The sequence below is a fragment of the Anolis sagrei genome, chromosome 2, assembly GCF_037176765.1.
Source record: "Anolis sagrei isolate rAnoSag1 chromosome 2, rAnoSag1.mat, whole genome shotgun sequence".
Classification (NCBI taxonomy): Eukaryota; Metazoa; Chordata; class Lepidosauria; order Squamata; family Dactyloidae; genus Anolis; species Anolis sagrei.
In genome coordinates this window covers 109,699,900-109,722,990 of record NC_090022.1, presented here as the reverse complement: position 1 = coordinate 109,722,990, position 23,091 = coordinate 109,699,900, and the positions used below count along the sequence as shown (strand labels likewise).

Below are 23,091 nucleotides of genomic sequence, written 5' to 3'. Positions count from 1 at the left end.
ATGCACACATATACACTAGGGCTGGGCGGTTTCATTTCGTTAATTCGTAATTCGTTAATAATTCGTTAATTTTTTTAATTACAAAACGATAACAAACCATTCTGGAGCAATTTTTTAAAAAAACGACTTTTTAAATAGTTTTGTAAATGCTTCGTATTTCGTTATTGTATTCGTTTCGTTATTGTTTTGAGGTCGTTTCGTTATTATTTCCGCATGTCTGGGGCAAGTTTTATGGTTGTTTTTTTGTTTAATTAGTGAAAAAAAATTATAATATCACACCAACAGTCAACAACAGAGGGAGAGAGAAGCTTCAGAAGTTTTTGGAGGTTTTTTAGCGTATTTCGCAGTTGCGTCCGCCATTAACGAATCGATTCGTTATTGTTTCGGAAATCGATTCATTAATGTTTTGTAATTTTTTTCACATTTACTAAATTTCGTAAATATCGAACTTTTTAAAAGGAAAATTTTGTAATTATTTTAAATAACGAAACGCAAAAACCCCCAAAAAACGAATCGATTTTAGAAACAAATTTTTCCGTTGTTACCCAGGCCTAATATACACATATATGCATACAAAACACATATACACAGACTGGGCCACAGCAACGAGTGGCAGAGGACTGCTATTAAAGTAAATAAAAAGTCTGGGAACCAGGCAATGTAGTGTGTCATGTAGGAGACTCTCTTAAAACAGAAAGAAACAGCTGGAAAATGAAAAATAAATTCATAGGAAATGGCTTCCACTTTCTTAGCATCTACTACCTCAGGCAGTTGTTTCACTTTGTCTAGGGGTGAGGCTCTTCATACTGTAGTTTAAAGTTGTTGCAAGATGTTTATGTTAAACATATGTTTCACAGCTAGATGATACTTTGGTTGAATACGGTATTTGCTGTCAGTTGTAGTGTCCTCCCTCGGTGCCACTTTTGGCAGTTATGGTGGAACAAAGATCAGTGCTATTATAAGAAAACAGTAGGGAAGGAGAACCACACTGAACAAACTGTTGGGAATAGCAATCTTCTTCAACCCTCCATTACTTATTTGTTATGTATATAATTCAGATTGCTTACTGTATTGTGTGTGTGTATACTGGTATGCAATTTTACCTTAATTTTTTTGTTGCGGGAGGAACTGCAGACCATGTCATCAGAACTGGGATTGTTCAAGACTCAGACTCCTTTTTTAGTAACAGTATGCTTAGAGACTTCAGTAGAAACAGAAGTATGCTTAGAGGGTAATAAGAATAGATTGCTGTACAGAGTCCATTGGGCTTTCAGACTATACAGAGACTGTATTAGACTCTCAGAATAGAGAGGTGCTTTACATTAGTGACTGTTGATTATAAGTAATAGGCCTGGGTAACAACGGAAACATTTGTTTCTAAAATCGATTTGTATTTGGGGTTTTTTTTTTGTTTCGATATTTAAAATAATTACAAAATTTTCCTTTTAAAAAGTTTGATATTTACGAAATTTCGTAAATGGTAAAAAATTAACAAATCGATTTCCGAAACAATAACGAATCAATTCGTTAATGGCGGACGCGACCACGAAATACGCTAAAAAACCTCCAAAACCTTCTGAAGCTTCCCTCTCCCTCTGTTGTTGACTGTTGGTGTGATATTATAATTTTTTTTCACTAATTAAACCATAAAACTGGCCCAGACATGCGGAAATAATAACGAAACGACCTCAAAACAATAACGAAACAAATACAATATCGAAATACGAAGCATTTACAAAACGTTTTTGAAAATTCATTTTTTTAATAATTGCTCCAGAATGGTTCGTTATCGTTTTGTAATTGAAAAAATTAACGAATTATTAACGAATTACGAATTAACGAAACGAAACCACCCAGCCCTAATAAGTAATTATGCCCTGTGTTATCTGCACAGAGAAACCACTTCAAATCCTATCTGTAACTGGATTGATATGCAAAGTACCTGTGTGCTGAATGCATGAAGTTTGTGAGTAAACCAAATATGTTACTCTTAAAGAAGTTGGCTTATTTTTGCCTCTTGAGAACATAATTTAAAGGAAAATATATTTTAAAGGAGAGTAGTTTTTTGGGCAACCAAAAAGAACACTTCTGAAACTTCTGTGTGTGTTTTTGTGTATTGGCATACCTTTCCCCCCCTAACATTTCAAAGACATACCTAAGTACTAGGCTTGGTTGATTAAAAAAAATGGTTCAAAACTCATTTCAGATGTAGGGGGCTGCTGGTGGTTCAATTTGGTATTGAATTCCGAATTTTTCTGAAAAAAAATTCCGAACTTTCTGAAATTCCCGATTTGCTTCGTTAATGGCAGATGCGATAGTGCAATGTATGGGATTTGTAGTGTCTTTTGTGGCAACGCAGAGCAAACAAAGAAAATAACAGACTGCCAGCCTGAGATCTTTTGGGGCCTTGGAAGCTGATTTCACAAGTTAGGGAAGTATAGGCTTGAATGTATGGGATTTGGAGTGTCTTTTTAGGCAACACACAGTAATCAAAGAAAATAACAGTCCTGCCCTTTTTGCTTTGGAAGCTGATTTCACTACTTTGGGAAGGAGAGTTTGTGTTCAAAGAGTGGCTTGAATTGATGGGAGACTTTATTGCTTGCTGGGTGGTTTTTTCTTCCTTTGTTTTAAAACATAATGCACTGGTTTGTTTCAGTTGATTCTGGTGTGGTTTCCAATTACATAAAAGCAGCCATTTCTCAGCTATTACCTTCCTATTTTGCCATGTGTTAGTGTCTTCCTGCCTTGTTTATTTGAGCTCAGATGCACAAACGCCAGAAACAAGCAAAGGCACATTTCTATTCCACATAAGTCTGAGGGGAAATTGCACCAGAGCTGTCAAAAATGGGAACACAGTAGCTGAGATCTTGGAGGAGGGAGGGGAGCAAACATCCATACAACCAGACTTCTGAGAAATATGAAATTTAATTTGTCAGTTCAATTCATACAGATTTCCATCCAGCAGTACACTTCATACCCACCGACCCCAGTGGAAATAAAAGATAAACAAGAGAGCTGCAAGTGCATGAACTCGCACTACTTGATTGCTCCTCCAGCTGCCTTTATCTTCAGCTGCTGCAAAGCTGAGCACAAATAATAGCCAAGTGGGGAGCAATCAAGGTAGAGTTAGTAATGCAGAGGTATTTTCCCCTGTTTCTTTTCTCTTTTCTACTGGATGTGAAATAAACTGCTATTATTTACAGATACAACTGTGGTTACCTCTAGGAAGCTGGTAAACTCCCTTCTAGAAAGGCCTGAGTTTCTTCTGAAGTATCATGCAACCCAGTACTGTGAATGCTTAACTGGAAGCATGTCATATTGCTTTCAACATTTTAAAACTGTTTTTCAGCTTTCGTAGTCCCAGCTCCTATCCTGAAATTTGGCAGGTTCCTTGACTGGGTATATCACTATGGCATGTGACATTTTTGTATACATTGCCGAAAAGCCCATCTATACCCATGGAGAGCAAAGTAAGCAAGAGCATGTCACATTCCCTCTGTCACATTCAAGAACTTCTCTTCTACACTAAATTGTGTACCCATTCTAAAGTCTTACAGTTTCTTAAACAGAACCACATTTATCCAATCCTAACTAAATTTTCAGGAAAAGTGTTCTCAAAATAAAGTTTAGGAGAATAAGTATATCCTTTATTGGAAGGAGATTAATCCAGACCACACCAGACAGCCAATGAATTGGTGAATCATGAAAACAACTCTATAGTTAGTGTTGAACTCAGAGCATAATTCCGACTAAATGCTTTGGCCTCAAACCTTAAAAAGCAACATAGCACACAGGTGGATTTACCATCTTTTGAGAACTAGAGCAAATGTGCAGATATTAGTCAAGGAACAGTTGAGGGTAAGGAAGCCTACTTTCATATACTCTTCAACTCCCATATATTGACTGTATCCTTAGTACAGACTGTGCTCAGAGTCCCACAGAATATGTATGCACAGGTCTGATACATTTTTTTGATCTGTTGGATTTTTGTGGGGTATAGTACATACACATCCTGTGCGTGTTCTCTTCCCTGGCACTGTAATTAAATGCAAATCAGTGCCTGGATGTTAGGCTCAAAATGCAAACCTTGCCCCTCTCTCCACGCATTGCCTATCTTCAGAAAAGCTGAAAGAAAATCCAGCATTTCCTCCTATCTGCATTTCTTATAACAATTTTAAATGAATACCTTGGATGTCCTGTATCATTGTTTTATGCTACCTGTAATATGCACTCCCTGAAGTGTGCATTTAATGGACCGTAAATCTGGACTATTAACAAATTCCTGAGTCGTGGCATATTGGGTTCAAATAACCTAACTCACTTGAACAAGGACTCTTATATCCAGTCATCCCAAAATATCACAGGGTCATTGGGGGACTATCCAGAGACGTCATTGCTGAAAGGTTTAAATCCTAAGGGTTTCTAGTGAGCTATGTTGGTCTCATCACTGTTTTTACTGGTAATATGATTAGATTTTAGTGTGATTGTGAAAGGGAAATAGCCTGGTATAATGTGAACAGCTTACATGGGAGATTTTAAAAGTTGCTACATTAACTGTAGTGGCATAGCAAATTTGGTGGATTAGTACATTTTTGTCACGGAACATCACCGGAGGCCAAATGGGAATGGGATGCCACTGAATTAAACTGAAATATTCTGATGCATTCATAATGACAGTCTTCCAAGCACGGAATACTCGGTCCCTATGAAGCATACTTAACTTGGATTACATGCTCTTCATCAGTATAAAAATTAGAACAATGCTTTCAATATGCTCGCAAGAGGAGGAGAGAGGAGAAAGACAAAGAAAGAGGGGAGAAATTGGAAAGCTGGACCTTCACTGCCTTGTTTCCCAAGATCTGATTCCAGATTTTCTGCTTTGAACTGGATTGTATGACTCCACACTGCCAGATATTCTGGGATAAGCAGATAATCTGGGATCAAATCCTGGTATATATAGGGCAGTGTAGATCCAGCCTGACTTGAGAGTCAAACAGGAATCAAGAAGTAAAAATCAAGTAGGGCAAAAATTAATAGACTAAAATTTAATAGACTAAAGGAGGACCATATGTGTTCAGGTTATGTATCTGTGTGTGAGAGAGTGTGTCTATACAGGTGTGTATGTGAGCTATTCCTGCCTGGAAAAGCAGCCTATGCTTGGGCTCAGGCAAGAAAAGATCACTTAGGCTGGATCTACACTGTCCTATATTCCAGGATCTGATCCCAGATAATCTGCTTTCAACTAGATTATAGAAATCTATATGGCCAGATAATCTGGGATAATTAAATAATCTGGGATCGGATTGTGGGATATAGGGCAGTGTAGAAAGGACCTTAGATCCTGTTCTGCCCCCATGATATCTTAACTATTTGGAAGGTGAACAGGGAACAGATCAAAGACTATATAGTTGAATCCAACAAGAGTTTATTAACTAACAAGAATTTTAGACTTTCCTTCTGCATCTCACTACAAAGTCTCTATGAGGAGCGGTAAAGTCTTTGAGAGATAGACACAGTTCTGGCCTAACTGAGGCTCTTGAATCTTTATTTTTCTTATTTTCTCTTTTTTATATGATGTTCAACTGTCTCTAAGATGGTCTCAATATTTAACTCTGACTAGATTTGAATACAGCTTCAACTGGACATGCTATGTATAAACCTTCTGGCCTTCCTCTCCATCTTCCAGTCACAAAAAGGCTGATGCTTCCAAGAACCAGAAGTGCCTTGCCTGAGACTCCATTCCTGAAGGGATTCTTAAAGAGGCAGGGCAGTGGAGGCTACAAATGCAAAGAGGCTGTCTAGACTAACTCCCCAGAAACTGTACATAAAATATTAATCCCTCTAACTAAAAGGGGCTTAACTAGGGGTAAACAACGAGGGCGTTCATGGGGCATGACAGATCCACCGGACCAACAGCACTAAAGTCTGAGATGCTGGAGGGAAAGATATCTATACAGTGGGCTAGCGCTTATAGATATAGAGCAAAATAGCACCAAAAAGAGACAAGAAGCTGAAAAAAATCAGCTTGCAAGTATTACCTTTATCTCACCCATCCAGTAGAAGATGGAGTATTCAATTCAGGAAACTTTGTATAAGAGCAGTTCTTAAAGGAAAAGGTTAAAATCAATGGAGAAACAGGAAACCTGGGAAATCTAGTTCACATTAAACACTTTAAGAACAATATCACAGTGACATCTGAAAGACAGTTCTCAAAAAGATACCTTAAGGAACTCACTAAGAAGAAGAATAACCTTTGTGACTGGCTGCATTTGGTGGCCTCTGATAAGGAGAGCTATGAACTGCATTATTTCCAGATCAGCCATGAGGACCAAGAGTCTGAAGCTGAGGAAAGAAATTCCTAGTGCTTTCTCTTGGAGTTGCCTTTTTGAAATGTACTTAGAGCATGCACAAATCAAATATCTGTTTATGAGAATGCATTAACTTATTACCAAATAAAGAATGTTCACACTGAATTTAAAATTTCAGGGCTTTGTGAGAGATTGGGATGCCTTGTACTTCCCAAGCTGCATTATAAGGCTGCTCTGATGAACTGTTAAAAACAAGAAGAAAGAAAGAAAGATATAAAGCAGGAACAATTGCTCTCTCTTCCTAAGGTAACGTTTTTAAAAAGCAAAGACTTAATTTTGATTGTTTCAGGATATCAGCTGAAAGGCATTATGAAGTCACTAAAATTGGTTGCAGAATTCACTACAGTTGATATGTGTGTGTGTTCCATCCGGCATCTTTGAGATTTTCATGTTATCTACATCTCTCTAGCTGGGAGCAGAAGCACGATGTAAAGCCTAAATCAAGCTGTCCATCCATTGATCTAGAAAAAATAAGAGAAAGAAGCATCAGTGTTTAGCTATCCCACCCCCATGAAGCAAGGGGTACATCCAGATAGCACATAAACCACACGTATTGCTGCATTTTTACGTTGGGCATCCAAATGATGCCCCGCATAACAACGAATTCATTTAGAACAAAGCAGGAAAACACTGCTTTGTCCCAAAGTAATTTGACAATGGATTAGATCCAGGTTTTTCTGAAAGATCTGGGTCTAACCCACTGTGGCCGCTTTCTGGACGGCCCCCTCAGAAATTGTGGGACTTCCAAAATCAGCCCAGAATACCCAGGAGGCCCCTCCTACCCCTTTAATAAATGAAATAGCTTACCCAGCCACCATTACACTGGTCTCCTGGCACATAGAAATGATGTGCCAAGAGAAGGGGGAGGAGGAAAATTGCTCCTGCCTCCCCCCTCCCTTCTCCTGTCATGCTATTTCTACATAAAAGGAGACCTCCAGCAGCAGTGTAATGGTGGCTGGGTAAGTTGTTTTTTCTTTAAGTTTTGGGGGCAGGGGGTCGGGTGTCTAGGTGTTGAATGCTTGCCACTGTGTATTTGTTGTGAGCTGCCCTGAGTCCCTTTGGGAGATAGGACGGGCTATAAATAAAATTTCATTAATGAATTCTCCCAGAAGGTACAGGGAGGACATCTAGATATCCCTCGCATAAACTGTGGGCTGGTGTAACTGTTGTGCAGACTAAAGTCTGCACTAACCCATTTGTTTAAAACCCGGGTGGGCGTGGACTTTTCTCCTGTGTGGAACCACCCAAGGTTACTTGTTATGCTACTGGTGCTGAATGTCCAGATTGGGGGAATTTGTTGTAACAACCTCTGAAGAAAGATATTCAGAGTCCATAGCATCACACCAAGGCAAATCCTGAAGAACCAATCCCTTCCATACTATGGAGCAACACCCTCTGGCCGTGTTAGCCTGTAAAGAATGTAGGAGTGAATGTTCAAAGAGGATAAATAATTCAAGAGTACTAACTTGCTGAAATGTCTTTATGGAGCTGTTCGAGTTGTCAGAGGCCTATTAAATCCCACCACTCATGATGGGAGCACTGACAACTCAGCAGCCTGCTGTGAAGCATTTGCTCAGTTTTTCGCAGACACCATGTTAACCGCCCCGAGTCGCCTTCGGGCTGAGAGGGGCGGTCAATAAATGCAATAAATAAATAAATAAATAAATAAATAAATTAACGGCAATCTCTGAGAATGTAACACAAGCATCTGCTTGTCCGGTTTTGATGGATTCATTTCAATTGGTGAAACCCGAGGATGTGGACAAGATACTTGGAGGAATGAGAGTGACCACATGCATCCTAGACCCCTGCCCATCATGGCTTCTAAAGGAGGCCAGAGGGGGATTGGCTGAGTGGGTAAAGGTGGTGGTTAATGCCTCACTTCGGGATGGCAACATTCCAGCGAGCTTAAGACAGCCTTCGATACCATTGACCACTGTATTCTTCTGGGACGCCTCGCCGGATTGGGCCTGGGGGGCACTGTTTTACAGTGGCTCCGGTCCTTTCTGGAGGGTCGCACCCAGAAGGTGTTGTTGGGAGACACCTGTTCAACCCCACATCCTTTGTCTTGTGGGGTTCCTCAGGGCTCAATACTGTCTCCCATGTTGCTCAACATATACATGAAGCCGCTGGGGGAGATCATCCGGAGTTTCGAGGTGCGGTGTCATTTGTACACAGATGATGTCCAACTCTGTCACTCCTTCCCACCCACTACTAAGGAGGCTGTCCAGGTCCTTGGCCGCTGTGACAGTCTGGATGAGGGCGAACAAATTGAAATTGAATCCATACAAGACAGAGGTACTCCTGGTCAGTCGCAAGGCCGAACAGGGCATAGGGTTACAGCCTGTGTTGGATGGGGTTACACTCCCCCTGAAGTTGCAGTTTCGCAGCTTGGGTGTGATCCTGGACTCATCGCTGACCTGGAACCTCAGGTCTCGGCGGTGACCAGGGAAGCTTTTGCACAACTAAATCTTGTGCGCCAGCTGCGCCCATACCTTGGGAAGTCTGACTTGGCCATGGTAGTCCACACTCTGGTTACATTCCATATAGACTACTGCAACACTCTCTACGTAGGGTTGCCTTTGAAGACGATCTGGAAGCTTCAACTAGTCCAACAAATGGTAGCCAGGTTGTTAACAGGAGCGGCACTCAGGGAGCATACAACCCCCTTGTTGCACCAGCTCCACTGGCTGCCAGTTTGCTACCAGGCCCAATTCAAAGTGCTGGCTTTGGCCTATAAAGCCCTAAACAGTTCTGGCCCAACTTACCTGTCCGAACGTACCTCCTCTTACAAACCACTGAGGACTTTAAGATCATCTGGGGAGACCCTGCTCTCGGTCTCGCCTTTGTCACAAACATGTTTGGCAGGGATGAGAGACAGGGCCTTCTCAGTGGTGGCCCCAAGGCTATGGAACGCCCTCCCTTGGGAGATCAGATCTGCTCCCTCCCTCTTGATGTTTTGGAGGCAAGTTAAAACGTGGCTATTCAAGCAAGTGTTTACACATACAGAGTAGCTAATATAGGAAATCGAATGACCTGACAATGGAATTGGACAATGCTTGAGAATAATCAGACGCTGATGATGTTTTTATTGTTTTTGTGATGTGTGATACTGTTTAATGTTTTTTTTTTTTATCTATATTATGTTTTATGCATACTGATTTGTTGGAAACTGCCTTGAGTTGCCAATTGGCTGAGAAAGGTGGTATACAAATACAGTAAATAAATAAATAAATAAATAAATAAATAAATATCCTCCTGCCACAGCTATGCATACATCACTGAAAAAGAGTTGGGTTTTTTATTTTTCTATTTCTATTAAACCCAAAATATAAGCAAAACAATTAAGACAAAAAATAAAGAAAAATATTAGTACAAGAAAATGAAACATCATAAGCCACAAACTGCCACCACAAAAAAATAAAAGCATAAACATATATTTGACTTTTAACTTTATTGATGATATTTTTATAGAACTCAATAAAATTGCTTCTTCAAAGACAAATACACTTAAATTTCTACTCCTTGGATTTTTCAGCTAATTAATAATTATCAAAACCCACTGCTGATAAACTATTCTTTGTTTGTTTTCGGGAGAGCAGATTGCAAAAAAACTCACAACCAATGAATGCTTCCCAGTGCTTTAAAGAAGATACCAATGATTTTTTTTCCTAATTAAAGTAGTCAGCTTCCCCTTCCAAGTAAATACTTTGGCTTCACAGAAAGAACAACATTGCTCTTTTTTTAAAAAAAATGTGACCAATAAACACTCTGCCCAATTTATGTGGGTGCAAATGCACTTTTGCTAGTATATTTTAGCATTTTCCTTGTCTTCAACTGATGTCTTTTTTTACTTGTATCCTTTTGTAAATCTAGATCCAATGGTTCATCTGATTCTTTTTTTTTCTCTTTTCTTCAGTCTAATTAGTCTCTAGAAATTCTTTAGCTTTCTGTGTGGTGTTCACTTTGAATCTTCTTTCTTTAAAAGCAAAGACTACCACTTTCTAGTTTCCCACATCTAAATTGAATCATATTTACTTCATGTTATCTGGCTTTGCTTTTCTTGTCTTTTTAAAAGATCACCAATTTATCTCTCACTTTCATTTTTGTTTTGGAAATATCTTCTCACTTGTTTTGGTCATATCCCAGGATAAACTCTGATTTGCCAGTTCTTCTTTTCCCCCTAAACTGTTTGTATAGTTCAAAATTTATTTCCAAAATCAGAGTGGGCTTCAGGCTGTTAGGAATAATGGGAGTGGAAATCCAAAACACCTGAAGGGGCCAAAGTTTGCCCAGGCCTGGCTTAGATGCAGCCATGCCACAGTTCAATGTTATGGGATTCTGGGGTTTGTAGTATGGCACTCTTTGGCAAAGTAGACTAAAAAACCATGCAAAACTACAGCTCCCAGGATTGTGTAGTATTGCGGCAAAGCAGTTAGAAGTGGTTCCTCGATAAGATCTGCCTGATCCACCTGGAGGGAGGGAGGCAGAAGAGGGAATGAAGGAAGAAAGGAGGGAGGGAGCAAAGGGAGGAAGGAAGGAAGAAAGGAAGGAAGGACGAAGGGGAGGAAGAGAAGAAGGGGAGGAAGGGAAGGAAGGAAGGTGCTTCTGACAGGTTCTCCTTTCTTTCCAAAATTGGTTGCTTTAATCTTTAGTGCCACTGATCTATAAAAGAAAGCACCCTCTCCTTTTCCCTTCCCAATTTTCCTCGCCTTCCCCCTTTCCTTTTTTTTTTTTAAACCCAGCATTGGCTTGATTCTGTTGAGCAGAGGCTGCCTCCTGCCTGACTAAACTCCCAGTTGCCAAACCTTGAGATTTAGGTGGGGGGGGGGGGGGATTGAGGAAAACTCGTTTGAATGTAAACTCCAGAGCTCCAGCTGGTAATGCAGAGGAGGAGGAGGAGCCTGCTGCTCGGCCATTTTGGCTCATGTGCAGCAAGGCAGGATGGGAAATGTATTTTAACAACAGAGCCTTTTGAAATCTCTACCACTGGGGGCCTTCCCTTCACAAACTACAACAATGGCTGTGCTTAGGCCCATCGCATCCCTCCTTTGCATCGCCCGGGAGGGGAAGCAAAACTTTACAAAAGTTGCTTAATGCTTGTGAAAATTAAAATAACCTTGGGAGAGTTCCTAACATTATGAATTTTTTATAAATAAAAAGGGTAAGTGGTTCAAATTGTAATTACACCTCTTACTTTTCCTGCATGGTTCAAAATTGATTCAAAAGACCAAATTCAATAGGTTTTAACAAATTTAAGGTTTTAACGAAGCAAACCTATCCAACTTTATTGCCTATGTATGTAAAATGCTGTAATTCACTCTGAGTCCCTAGGGGAGAAGGGCGGAATATAAATAAAGTGTAGCATCATCATCATCATCATCATCATCTTGAAATACAGCTATCCTTGTTCAGTGCAATCCTAACTGCATCTTTCTTAGGGAGAGAACATTAAATAATTCATGAAGCCTCTGCACTATAATATCTAGGAAAACTTTTAGGTGCTGGATGGTAAAACTTGTTAATTGTACTCCAATGAAAGAGTTTTACCCTTGTTGGGGCTAAAAAATTGAAATAATTAAGTCCTGGTCCATTGCTACCTCCTGTTAAAGTTTCTCTGTTGTGGCAAAACTTGGTATGTTCGAATCTAAGAAATATATTCAGGGTGAACATGTTGGTCACATGTCAAAATATCACAAAATCAACTAAAGAGTAGTACTTTTATTGGCCAATTTTAATACAGAGAATACATCAAGCAAGCTTTTGAAAATTCACTGATTTCTTTATCAGGTAAAAGATGTTAAATTCATATAGAAAGGAGAGGGGAACCTCTTCATCCCGAAACACAGATGTCAGCTATACCAGGACTAAAATTCAAAACAGTTCCACTGTGTATACTAGTCACCTATGCCATATTTTATTTCAGTAATGGTAAAAAGTATATATTGAGTCTTGAAGGGGGTTCAAAATATATTAACTGTTTTTTTCCTGATATGGATAGTATTGCTTTGAACATTTTAAAAACAAGAGCAACAAAATCACAGTCGAGTATCCCTGAATATAATCTTGAAATTGGAAAGGTCAGATGAACAAAACGTAGCCTGCTTCAAATGTTAATCTATTTACTTTTTTTACACAGATACATTATATACAAGAGGGTGGTATCCTTTTTGATGGATGAATATTTTAAAATGCTGTAAATTGGGCAAAGATGCATATGGAAAATGAAACATATCATTATTGAGGTTAAGTAATGTCAGTGTTTAAAAATGGGCTGCAGTATAATCTAACTACAAAAACACCAGAACAAATGTAATAGCACAGCTGTTATTAAAGAAAGATAGGTCATTCTGGACTGATTTGTTTGGTGTGCACATGGACTTTCTCAGACCTTGTTCATTAATATTATATATCACTTGGCTAGAAAAAAATAACAAAATCCTTCATTGTGTTTTTTTGACGAAATGATTTTTGCTATGACTTGTATGAATTGTATGAATTGTATTTTAATGTATTTTATATTGATGATTTATAAGGTTTTTCTTATTGTATTGAATCTTATGTTGTTAGCCGGCCTGAGTCCCTCCTCGGAGGGTGAGAAGACCAGGTTATAAAAACTCTAAATAAATAAATAAAAAAATATATACATAATGATTTGCATATGTTCTGAGACATTTATGATTTCAAGTTTTGAAAACCCTGAACAAAGGCCATGTTGTCCAAAAGTCTGAAGGACCCAAAATATATAAGAAAATTGTGAAGAGACATCATTATAATTTATTATTTGCAATTCTACGTTTATTAATTGTATTTCCTAGGGAGAGTTTAAGCATGCCTAGGCCCAGAAGCAGATGAAAGGCCTTCTCTTCCTCCCAAATGCCACTGCCCTTGTCTTGGACGAACAGAAGAAGAGGCACCATTTGCTGGGTTCAGTCCCCCACCACCACACTGACATCCCTTTTCCCTTTTGTGCCATGACTTAATTAGGGGTATGCATGATTCAGTTTGGTTATTCTGAATTGGAAAATTCAGAGATCTAGCTGCTGAATCGACTAAAAAACAAACTGGGCGGAAGCAGGGAAGGCTCAGCTGGAAACAGATCACAACAGCCTGATCTTTCAGCTAGTGGGGGCTATAGGGCTGAGTGGCACTCTACCTGAGGCAGAGGCCAAGGAGTTTGATGGCCTTGAAAATCAGGCAAGAGCACCCACATGGCAATGGTGGCTCCTCGTCTTCTTTCTCCCCTGGTAGCCTCCTCCATCGCTTCCTGAAGACCACTCTCCCTGTGCAGCACCTCATTTATTTATTTATTTATTTATTTATTTATTTATTTATTTACTGCATTTGTATATCACCTTTCTCAGCAAGAGGTGACTTTGAGGCAAATAAGCTGGGAAAGGCTTCTCTCTTCCTCCAAAGAGGGGGATGCTGCGAGCTTGCTTTCCCAGCAGCCTTTTGCACAGTGTGGGCATTTTCTCTTTCTCTGTTTCTCATGTTTCTTTCTCAAACAATCAGAGGCCAGGTTGACTATGTCCATTCTCCTCCCCTCTTGAAAAGCACTGGTTGAGGCTTCAATTACCCGAACACCCTCATACATATATATATATATATATATATATATATATATATATATAGGTAAAACCTTTTAAAAATTCCCAAAAATCAATGTATTGGTGAAATGTTCTGAAACTTGGTAGGCTTGAAGTCATAAATGTGGCCTACAATAGAGATGAGTTTCATCCTAAAAATGACTGACAAATGAACCTTTAAAGTTTCCCCATTGGCACCAATGGACAGAATCTTATAGGGGGAAAAATGGCACCCCCTCCTGATCTTAGGAATTTCCTGGTGAAGAGGACCAAAACCAGCACTTTTTTGTAGAGTTGCACACCCCTAGTCTTAATTAGATTGTAAGCCTTCAACCAGAGAACTTTTTTTAATAAGTTGTTCCTTTAATTGTAAAGTGCCATATATAGATATTGTGCTTTGATGATGATGACAAGGCAATATACACAGGTCAATCAAGCATTGCCCCAGTGTAACTTAAATTTATGCTACATGAGCATTGCAGAACGCCATATAGAATATCAGCATTGAGCAACATGTCTAAATGGCTATCAATGATATAATTAGGAATCATAACTTTTAGGGAGTGATGAAAGTATGCAATATATATGACAACAGCTATGTAAATCGGAAGCCCTTCCACCCAGGCTTTATGGACTCCCAAAAATCCATAAGGACTCCACCCCACTCAGACCCATCGTGAGTGCCATTGGATCCCCCACATACGACCTAGCAAAATTTCTTGCTGCACAGTTACAAAGCCATATTGGGCTCACTACACACTACATCAAGGACTCAGCCCAATTCATAGAAAAAATCAGCAATCTCAAGCTAAATACCAATGACAAACTGATCAGCTTCGATGTGGTATCTCTATTTACCATGGTCCCGGTAGCAGACACCATGGCACTCATCAACCAGAGGTTCCCAGAAGACATCACAGTTCTGTTTCACCATTGCCTCACCACCAGTTACTTTCAGTGGGACAATGAATTCTATGAACAGAAAGATGGAGTAGCTATGGGGAGCCCTCTCAGCCCGGTCATAGCTAACTTCTACATGGAACACTTTGAAAAACAAGCCCTGGAGACAGCAACCAAAAAGCCCATTATATGGTTTAGATATGTGGATGACACCTTCACCATTTGGAGCCATGGAGAAAAAGAACTCAACAGGTTCCTGGACCACCTTAACAGCATCCACCCAAAAATCCAATTCACAATGGAAAAAGAAAATGAAGGAAGACTGCCTTTACTAGATGTCCTAGTTACCCGCAAACCAGATCAACAATTGGGTCACACTGTCTACAGAAAACCCACACACACAGGTAGATATCTACATAAAAACTCCAACCATCACCCAAGTCAAAAAAGAAGCACCATTAAAGCCTTGGCAGACCGTGCAAACAGAATCTGCGAACCCCACCTCCTCCAAGATGAACTGAACCACCTCAACTGGGCTCTCCAGGCCAATGGATACTCCACCTCAGACATCAGAAGAGCTGCAAGACCAAGAACAAGCCACGAGAGTCAAGATGAAGATCCACCCAGAGGAAAAGTGTTCCTGCCATACATCAAGGGAACCACTGACCGCATAGGGAAACTGATGAGGAAACACAACATACAAACAATCTACAAACCCACCAAGAAAATCCAACAAATGCTACGTTCAGCAAAGGACAAGAGGGATCCTCTCACCTCTGCAGGAGTCTACCGTATACCATGCAGCTGTGGACAAGTCTACATAGGGACCACCAAACGCAGCATTGCCCAAACACGAATCAAGGAACATGAAAGGCACTGCAGACTACTTCAACCAGAGAAGTCAGCCATAGCAGAGCACCTGATGAACCAGCCTGGACACAGCATATTACTTGAGAACACAGAAATGCTGGACCACACCAACAACCACCATGTCAGACTACACAGAGAAGCCATTGAAATCCACAAGCATGTGGACAATTTCAACAGAAAGGAAGAGACCATGAAGATGAACAAAATCTGGCTACCAGTATTAAAAAACTCTAAAATTACAACAGCAAAACAGCAGAGAGGAAACAACCAGGCACATCTTAACACCTCTCAACAAAAGATTTTCCCAGGCTCAGGCAGACCTTCAAATGCTAATGAAACATTCACACCTAACTCTAGCAGAGAAGAGCTCTTTGCCCCACCCCAGCCATTCCACAGATATATAAACCCATTGTCCTATTTCCAACAGACCTCACTACCTCTGAGGATGCTTGCCATAGATGCAGGCGAAACGTCAGGAGAAATGCCTCTAGAACATGGCCCTATAGCCCGAAAAAACCCACAAGAACCTAGTGATTCCAGCCATGAAAGCCTTCGACAATACATTATGCAATATATATTTCCCAATGCCCTTGGACCATCTCACAGAAGGTGGAAAATAATCAGAAAATTGTTTAGAATCTGAGTACTGAATGGCAAACACTTTTAACCGGCAATACTGAAATTTGATCTGCTGGAATGTAAGAGGATAAAGAAAACAGCCATTTTCAAAAGGAACATGCCAAACAGTTTAGAGAATAACTGTTTTATGGAAAGTGTGTTTACATGGGAATCTACTCTGGGTTTTATTCTGAGCTATTCAATATGCAGTTCTCTATACCTTGAATACTTGAGATACCTCCTATGTGCTTTGCCTATATTTCAGAGGAAGGAACTAACAAAACCACCTCTGAGTATTCTTTACTTAAGAAAACCCCCTAAAAGTCATGCAGATTGTGTAAATTGACAGGTGACTAGAAGGCACATACGTGTACACTGTACACCTACATAGAACCCTTTTATATTTCAGGCTTTAAATTTCAAACCGGATTAACTGCACCATCAAAATAAGATCACCAGTTTTTACTGATCTGTATATAAATATTGGAAAAATGAAAAAGAAATAATAGTGATGTTTTTGTGGAACATCTACCCTGCTACTCAGAAGACTTAGATCATGTCTTCCGAGATCATATTTCCTAACTTTGACAGTAAAGAAATGCAGTAGTAAAAGGAATCTTCAACTATCGTGCTATATCCTGGAAAGCCATCTCTGCTCAGAATGACAGGAAGATTTATCTAGTATTTGTAGATATTCATTTGACAAGGGGACATGGACCAAAAAGAATAAAAGGAACATGAACAAAGATAAATGTATTTTTAAAAAATAGTTAGGGGAAAAAAAGCAAATGCACAAAAACAAGTCACATGGCAGTAGTTAGTTATCTACTATCTAAACTTGAATCCTTGATATGATGCAGGAGTTAAAAATTCTAAAGCAATTCTTAACCACATCAACAGCTGTATAATATCAAGAGCATGATAAATCATGGTGGTCATTTTATTATGCTTTGGCACAGCTTATCTCTGGGATGGGCAGAGCAGCTTTAGAAGAATAAAGGCAAACTGTCACATGTCCACAGGAGGGTTACAAACCATTTCACCAGCAAGGGTAGTGAAATGACAGGTTCACAGGATGACTCTGTCACCCCCTGCACCACTGGGATGTGGCAACACTTCCCCATCACACAAGGGAAGAGTCAACCAAACTGGGAGAAAGTGTGCTAGAGTCCCGTGGTGGTGCAATGGGTTAAACCCTTGTGCCAGCAGGATTGAGGTTCAAATCCAGGGAGAGTATGCATGAGCTCCCTCTGTCAGCTCCAGCTTCTCATGAGGAGACATGAGAGAAGCCTCCCACAAGGATGATAAAACATCAAAACATCCAGGCATCCCCTGGGCAACATCCTTGCAGATGGCCAATTCTCTCACACCAGAAGAAACTTTGTTTCTCAAGTCACTCTTGACATGAAAAAAGGCTCCCATTGGGAGGAAAGAATCCAAGATACTTCCCTCCTAGGTGAGGGCAGGGCCTCCACTCCATGTCGTGTGATGACTAGTGTGGGGCTTTGTTCCTATAACAGGCTGGAAGTGTCCTAGGATGCTTCAGCTGTACTTCATACAAAAGGATCGGCTTGTTTAGCAAGCCTCACAAAAGTAACACCTAGAATACTGCGTTCAGTTCTGGGCACCACAGTTTAAAAGAGATATTGACAAGCTGGAAGGAGTCCAGAGGAGGGCAACTAAAGTAATCAAAAGGCTGGAAACCATGTTTTATGAGGAAAGGCTTAAAGAGCTGGGTCTGTTTAGCCTGCAGAAGAGAAGGTTGAGAGGAGACATGATAGCCATGTATAAATATGTGAAAAGATGTCATAAGGAAGAGGTAGCAGGTTTGCTTTCTGCTGCCCTTGAAACTAGGACTTAGAGCAATGGGTTCAAATTATAGGAGAGGAGATTCCCCCTGAACATTAGAAAGAACATCCTACAGTAAGAGCTGTTCAGCAAGGGAACTCTCTCTGCCTGTGAGTGTGGTGGAAGCTCCCTCCTTGGATGCTTTTAAACAGAGGCTGGATGGCCATCTGTCAGGGCTGCATTGATTGTCCTTTTCCTTCATGGCAGGGTTGGGCTAGTTAATAATAATAATAATAATAATAATAATAATAATAATAATAATAAATGTTGCCGGGTAACAGTCGCATTGAGGAAAAACAACAGGAAATCACATCCTAACAGGAAGATCACAAGAAGATTGTGCAGAAAGACTACAAGCAGAGGCATAACACCGTTGCTCAGATTATTCATTGGAACTTGTGCCACAAATTCCATCTGCCTCAGACAACTAACTGGTGGGATCACAAGCCAGAAAAAGTTACAGAGAATGAACACACCAAACTCCTCTGGGACTTCCGGATTCAGACAGGCAGAGTTTTGGAGCATAATACTCCTGACCTCATAATCATGTTAAAAAACAAAGTATGGATCGTCAATGTCACAATCCCAGGTGACAGCAGGATTGCAGAGAAATTCTCTCACACCAGAAGCAACTTGGTTTCGCAGGCCAGTCCTGACACGAAAAAAAAACACAAAAAGGCTCCCATTGGGAGGAAAGCATCCAAGATACTCTCATCCCAGGTGGGGGCAGGGCCTCCACTCGATGTCACATGATGTCGTGTGATGACCAGCGTGGGACTTTGACCCTAAAACAGACTTCAGCTGTACTTCATACAAAAGGACCAGCTTGTTTAGCAAGCCTTGCAAATGCTATCACTAAATGTTTCATTTTATACCCATTTTATATAACTGGGGGTCACATAAAACCTTCAAGGATGGAAAGGGGTTGTGAGTGTAAACAGTTTAAGAAGCCCTGATCTAGAGAGCAAGTCTTGTGAAGAAATCTTTGAGGCACTCAATAGGCTAAACATGGAGACGTGACAATTACAAAGCAATAGGATTATTATTTTATTATTGAATTCATTTATATCCCGCTTTTATCCTTATAATGGAACTCAATGTGCCTAACAATATATTTAAAACAAAACAAAAGCAATGAATCAAAGTATAAATCTCAGATTTTAAAAAGAAAATTAAAACATTAAAATATTAAAATGCTTTAAAAGTAATACGAATCTTTAAAACATCACTGAACAGCCAAACCCAATTCTAGTTTGTAAGATCTTGATGGGCCACAAGGGTTTTGACTTGCTGCTAGAAGAATAGTAACCCCCAAGTATTTGAAGGGTTATTACATGATAGAGTTCATGAGTTTTCCATGGATCCAATAGGAAAGATGTGTCAAGGGATCCATTTAAAAAAAAATCAGGAGATTCTGAACAAATGTTAAGGGCCATCTTCTGGAATGGCCAGCCACCCCATGTCCTTTCCTCATCTTTCCCTGTCTTTCCCCCATCTTAAGTAATCTTAAGGTGTTTGGAATCGGGTAGCACCCAACTCTTGAAAATACATTGTGGGCTTTGTTTCCGTGTGTGCAGAAAGGTCCCATGGAGTCCCATTGAAAGTGGCTTTGTGTCATGTGATGGCCTCTGTGGAACTCCGTTTTCTGAAATGCATGGAAATGGAGCCCAAAATGTGTAGGATGAGGTCCTAGAAATCCCTTCCAACTCTTGAGTCTGTGAAAGAATTCCATGATACTATGAATAAGGTTGTATATGAACACAGTATAGTAAATTCCTCTAAAGCAGTGGTTCTCAACCTGTGGGTTCCCAGGTGTTTTGGCCTACAACTCCCAGCAATTCCAGCCAGTTTACCAGCGGTTAGGATTTCTGGGAGTTGAAGGCCAAAACATCTGGGGACCCACAGGTTGAGAACCACTGCTCTAAAGCACTAACTGAATGCTTTGGAAGCTTTGGGATGTGAATGCTTGGAATGGCCCGAGGAATCCACTCAGAATTCCACCTTCTACTCTGTACTCACAACAAAGTAGAAATAATAATTCTACTTTAGAACAACATTATTCATCTCATAAATGCTTTGTGTAGTGATGTGCACATTCTGAAAATTGGGTTTGTTGCAGTTGAACTAGAAGTGTTCCATTTAAAACTTTTTCTGAACCATAGCTGTGACTAGATTATCCTGTATAGGACTCAATGTATTGTAATTATATTTATTGCACTTAGTATTACTGTGGCCAATAACAAATACAGAAAAAGTTCTAAACAAAGTTAAGCAGTTTTAATCCCTTTGATTTAAATGAACATAAATTTAGCACATGCTCTACTTTTGAGTTGTTGAAACCTCTGGGGCTTATACATGCTTAATTTAGGAGGAATTATATTCACAACAAATATAATGCATTTACTAAAGCAACTTAACTATGACTTCCTGCTTTGTTTGTTTGTTTCTTTTCTACTTTGCATTCAATTGATACCATTGTGGAATTTGAAGTACAAATGCATATTATTATCATGTTAAAACATTTGTAAAATGTGTTTATTTATGGTATAATTATGTACCTTCCCTCTCTTTTCAATGTATACCTATCCAGAATAAATGCAGTTATGACTGTGTGGTTATTTATGAAAGTGGAAAACTTCTATCCTATATTATATAGATACTATCCTTGTTGAACAACACATCATTCAAAATCTGACAAATGTTTGTTGTATAGCATCTGTAACTCCTTTCTTCTCATGTTTTATTAATGCCGGAGTGACAAGTACTTCTGTTTTCATGGAAACAGAGAATGTATCACATGTGTTTCCAAGTAAATGGATAAGAGGAATACCTGTTTGTGTATTGATGTGATCCTCAATAGAAATCCAGAGTAATTCACAGGATCTTCTATGTGAAGGTCTCTGAACTAACATGTATACATGTGTGCGTGTGTTATTTATATTCTGCCTTTCAACCCAGCTGAATGTTATCAGAACGTAATGCAGTCAGATGCTTTGCAATTGCTATTGAAACACTCAACTGTACACAAGCTATTTATGATACAGCATGAGGTTGTTCCGGAGCTTTGAAACATTAGTGTTAATGGTAATTCATTAATGTTAATGTCAATTCAGAAATTAGTTCATTTATGTTAATAGGTTTAATGAAAATTGTCAAATTAATTAGTGACATAATGTGTTAGTAACATGTTTGTTTTAGACATTTAAAAAACAATTACTAACCGGCTAAAAATACCCCCCCCCCCCCCCCCAAAATTTACCCCCACATAAGAAATTAAAATTGTGTGAAACATTAATTGATTTTAATGAATTATTTCCAAGCTCTGAGTTGTTCCTATTTTAAAGCCAAATATTCGACTGGGATAGCACAGGGGCATAAACTGCTCTTCAGTTCCTAGTTGTTCAAAACATTAGACAGACATGCACCTACATATAATGAAATCTTTATAATACAACACTTGGAAATCATGATGAAACAAAATATCATTAGCTATTAGAAAACATTGACTCGCATCCCATTAGTGCATTATGATAACATTAAGTCAAACTTAAGCCATTGCAACTAATTATTTTGTTTGTTGCAAAGGTCAGAATCCTGTTCTGACTGCACAACCACTCAAACCTTGTAAGCAGTATAGCTCCTCCCACGATATTGCTATTTTTGTGTTATTGATGAATGGTGCAAAGATTTGGTTTGGTCAGTTCCCTTTGGTCAATCCAGCTTGTTCAGCAGGCCATAACAGTAAGTGTTCTGCCACTATGTTTTGTTTTTGTTTTGTTTTTTACTGAAACAGGCCACGCAGCAGCCAGTCACGGCTCCTCCACTCCTATTCGGCATCATGCAACACGTGAAGAGGCTGCCGCATGCTCACACAGGGTTTCTCTGTGAGTCATGCCTGTTGGGCCAATCAGAATAGAAGAACACTGTGACGTGTCTCACACAAGCTATGTCAATTTAATGGAATGAGCACCTCCATTGCTCTCAGTTGCATCCTGGCTCTAGAGAGGTGCTTCAGTCAGATCGCCTTGCCACTCACTCTCAGCTTTAATTTTTGGCTTGGCATGACCTCTCTCTAGCATTGAATCTTTTTGATTTTCCTTTATTTTCTTAATTCTTTTTTTAGTGGCTGGGTGGGCCATCTGTCAGGGCTGCTTTGATTGTGCTTTTCCTTCATGGCAGGGGGTTGGGTTAGTTAATAATAATAATAATAATAATAATAATAATAATAATAAACAACTTTATTTATATTCCATCCTATCTCCCCAAGGGGACTCATGTGGCCCATGTGGTTTCTTTCAATTCTGTTATTCTATGATTCTATGTCCCATTTTGAAATTAAACAGAAGATTTTCAAAGCCCATCACACCTAATCCTTTTCTCCATGTTCTTTAAGATTTATCCATTTGATTTGCCATCACACAGGAGACATATGTCTCCTCCCACTGTCTCCTTCACCTTCATTTGCCTTCAAAATCCTTCAACTACATCAGAATTAGGGCACATTTTTTCTGGTGTTGTTTGCCTTCAGTACCCTTCAACTACAGCAGAGTTAAGGCATCGGTCTTAAGGAACCATCTTTCTGGGCTTCTTTGCCCTTAACACCCTTCAGCTAAAGTAGAGTGATTTTCTATAGCTGGATTCATGGCAGCTGCAACGCAAGGTCATTTGGTTTGTGAAATCACTGCTTTGTTGTTCTTTTTACAGTGCTCACAGTGGTATAAAAGAGCAAACTTGGTTGTATTGTCAGGACAGATATTTGTCAGCATGAGCAGCAGATTATTCCTGTGAGCTGGTGAGCATAATCTGTGTTACGAGGTAATACACTCCACTTTGGGACATACAAGTCAAGCTTTTTATCTGACCAGAATGAATTAGGTGTGCAACTAGTATGGGATGCA

The 23,091-nt window shown here is 39.6% G+C and overlaps 1 pseudogene; it reads left to right on the top strand.

Annotated features, from left to right (window-relative positions):
• The first annotated feature begins 3,409 nt into the window (after window positions 1–3,409).
• On the top strand, window positions 3,410–6,362 carry LOC132765558 (ribosomal protein eL22-like; annotated as a pseudogene).
• The last annotated feature ends 16,729 nt before the right edge of the window (window positions 6,363–23,091 follow it).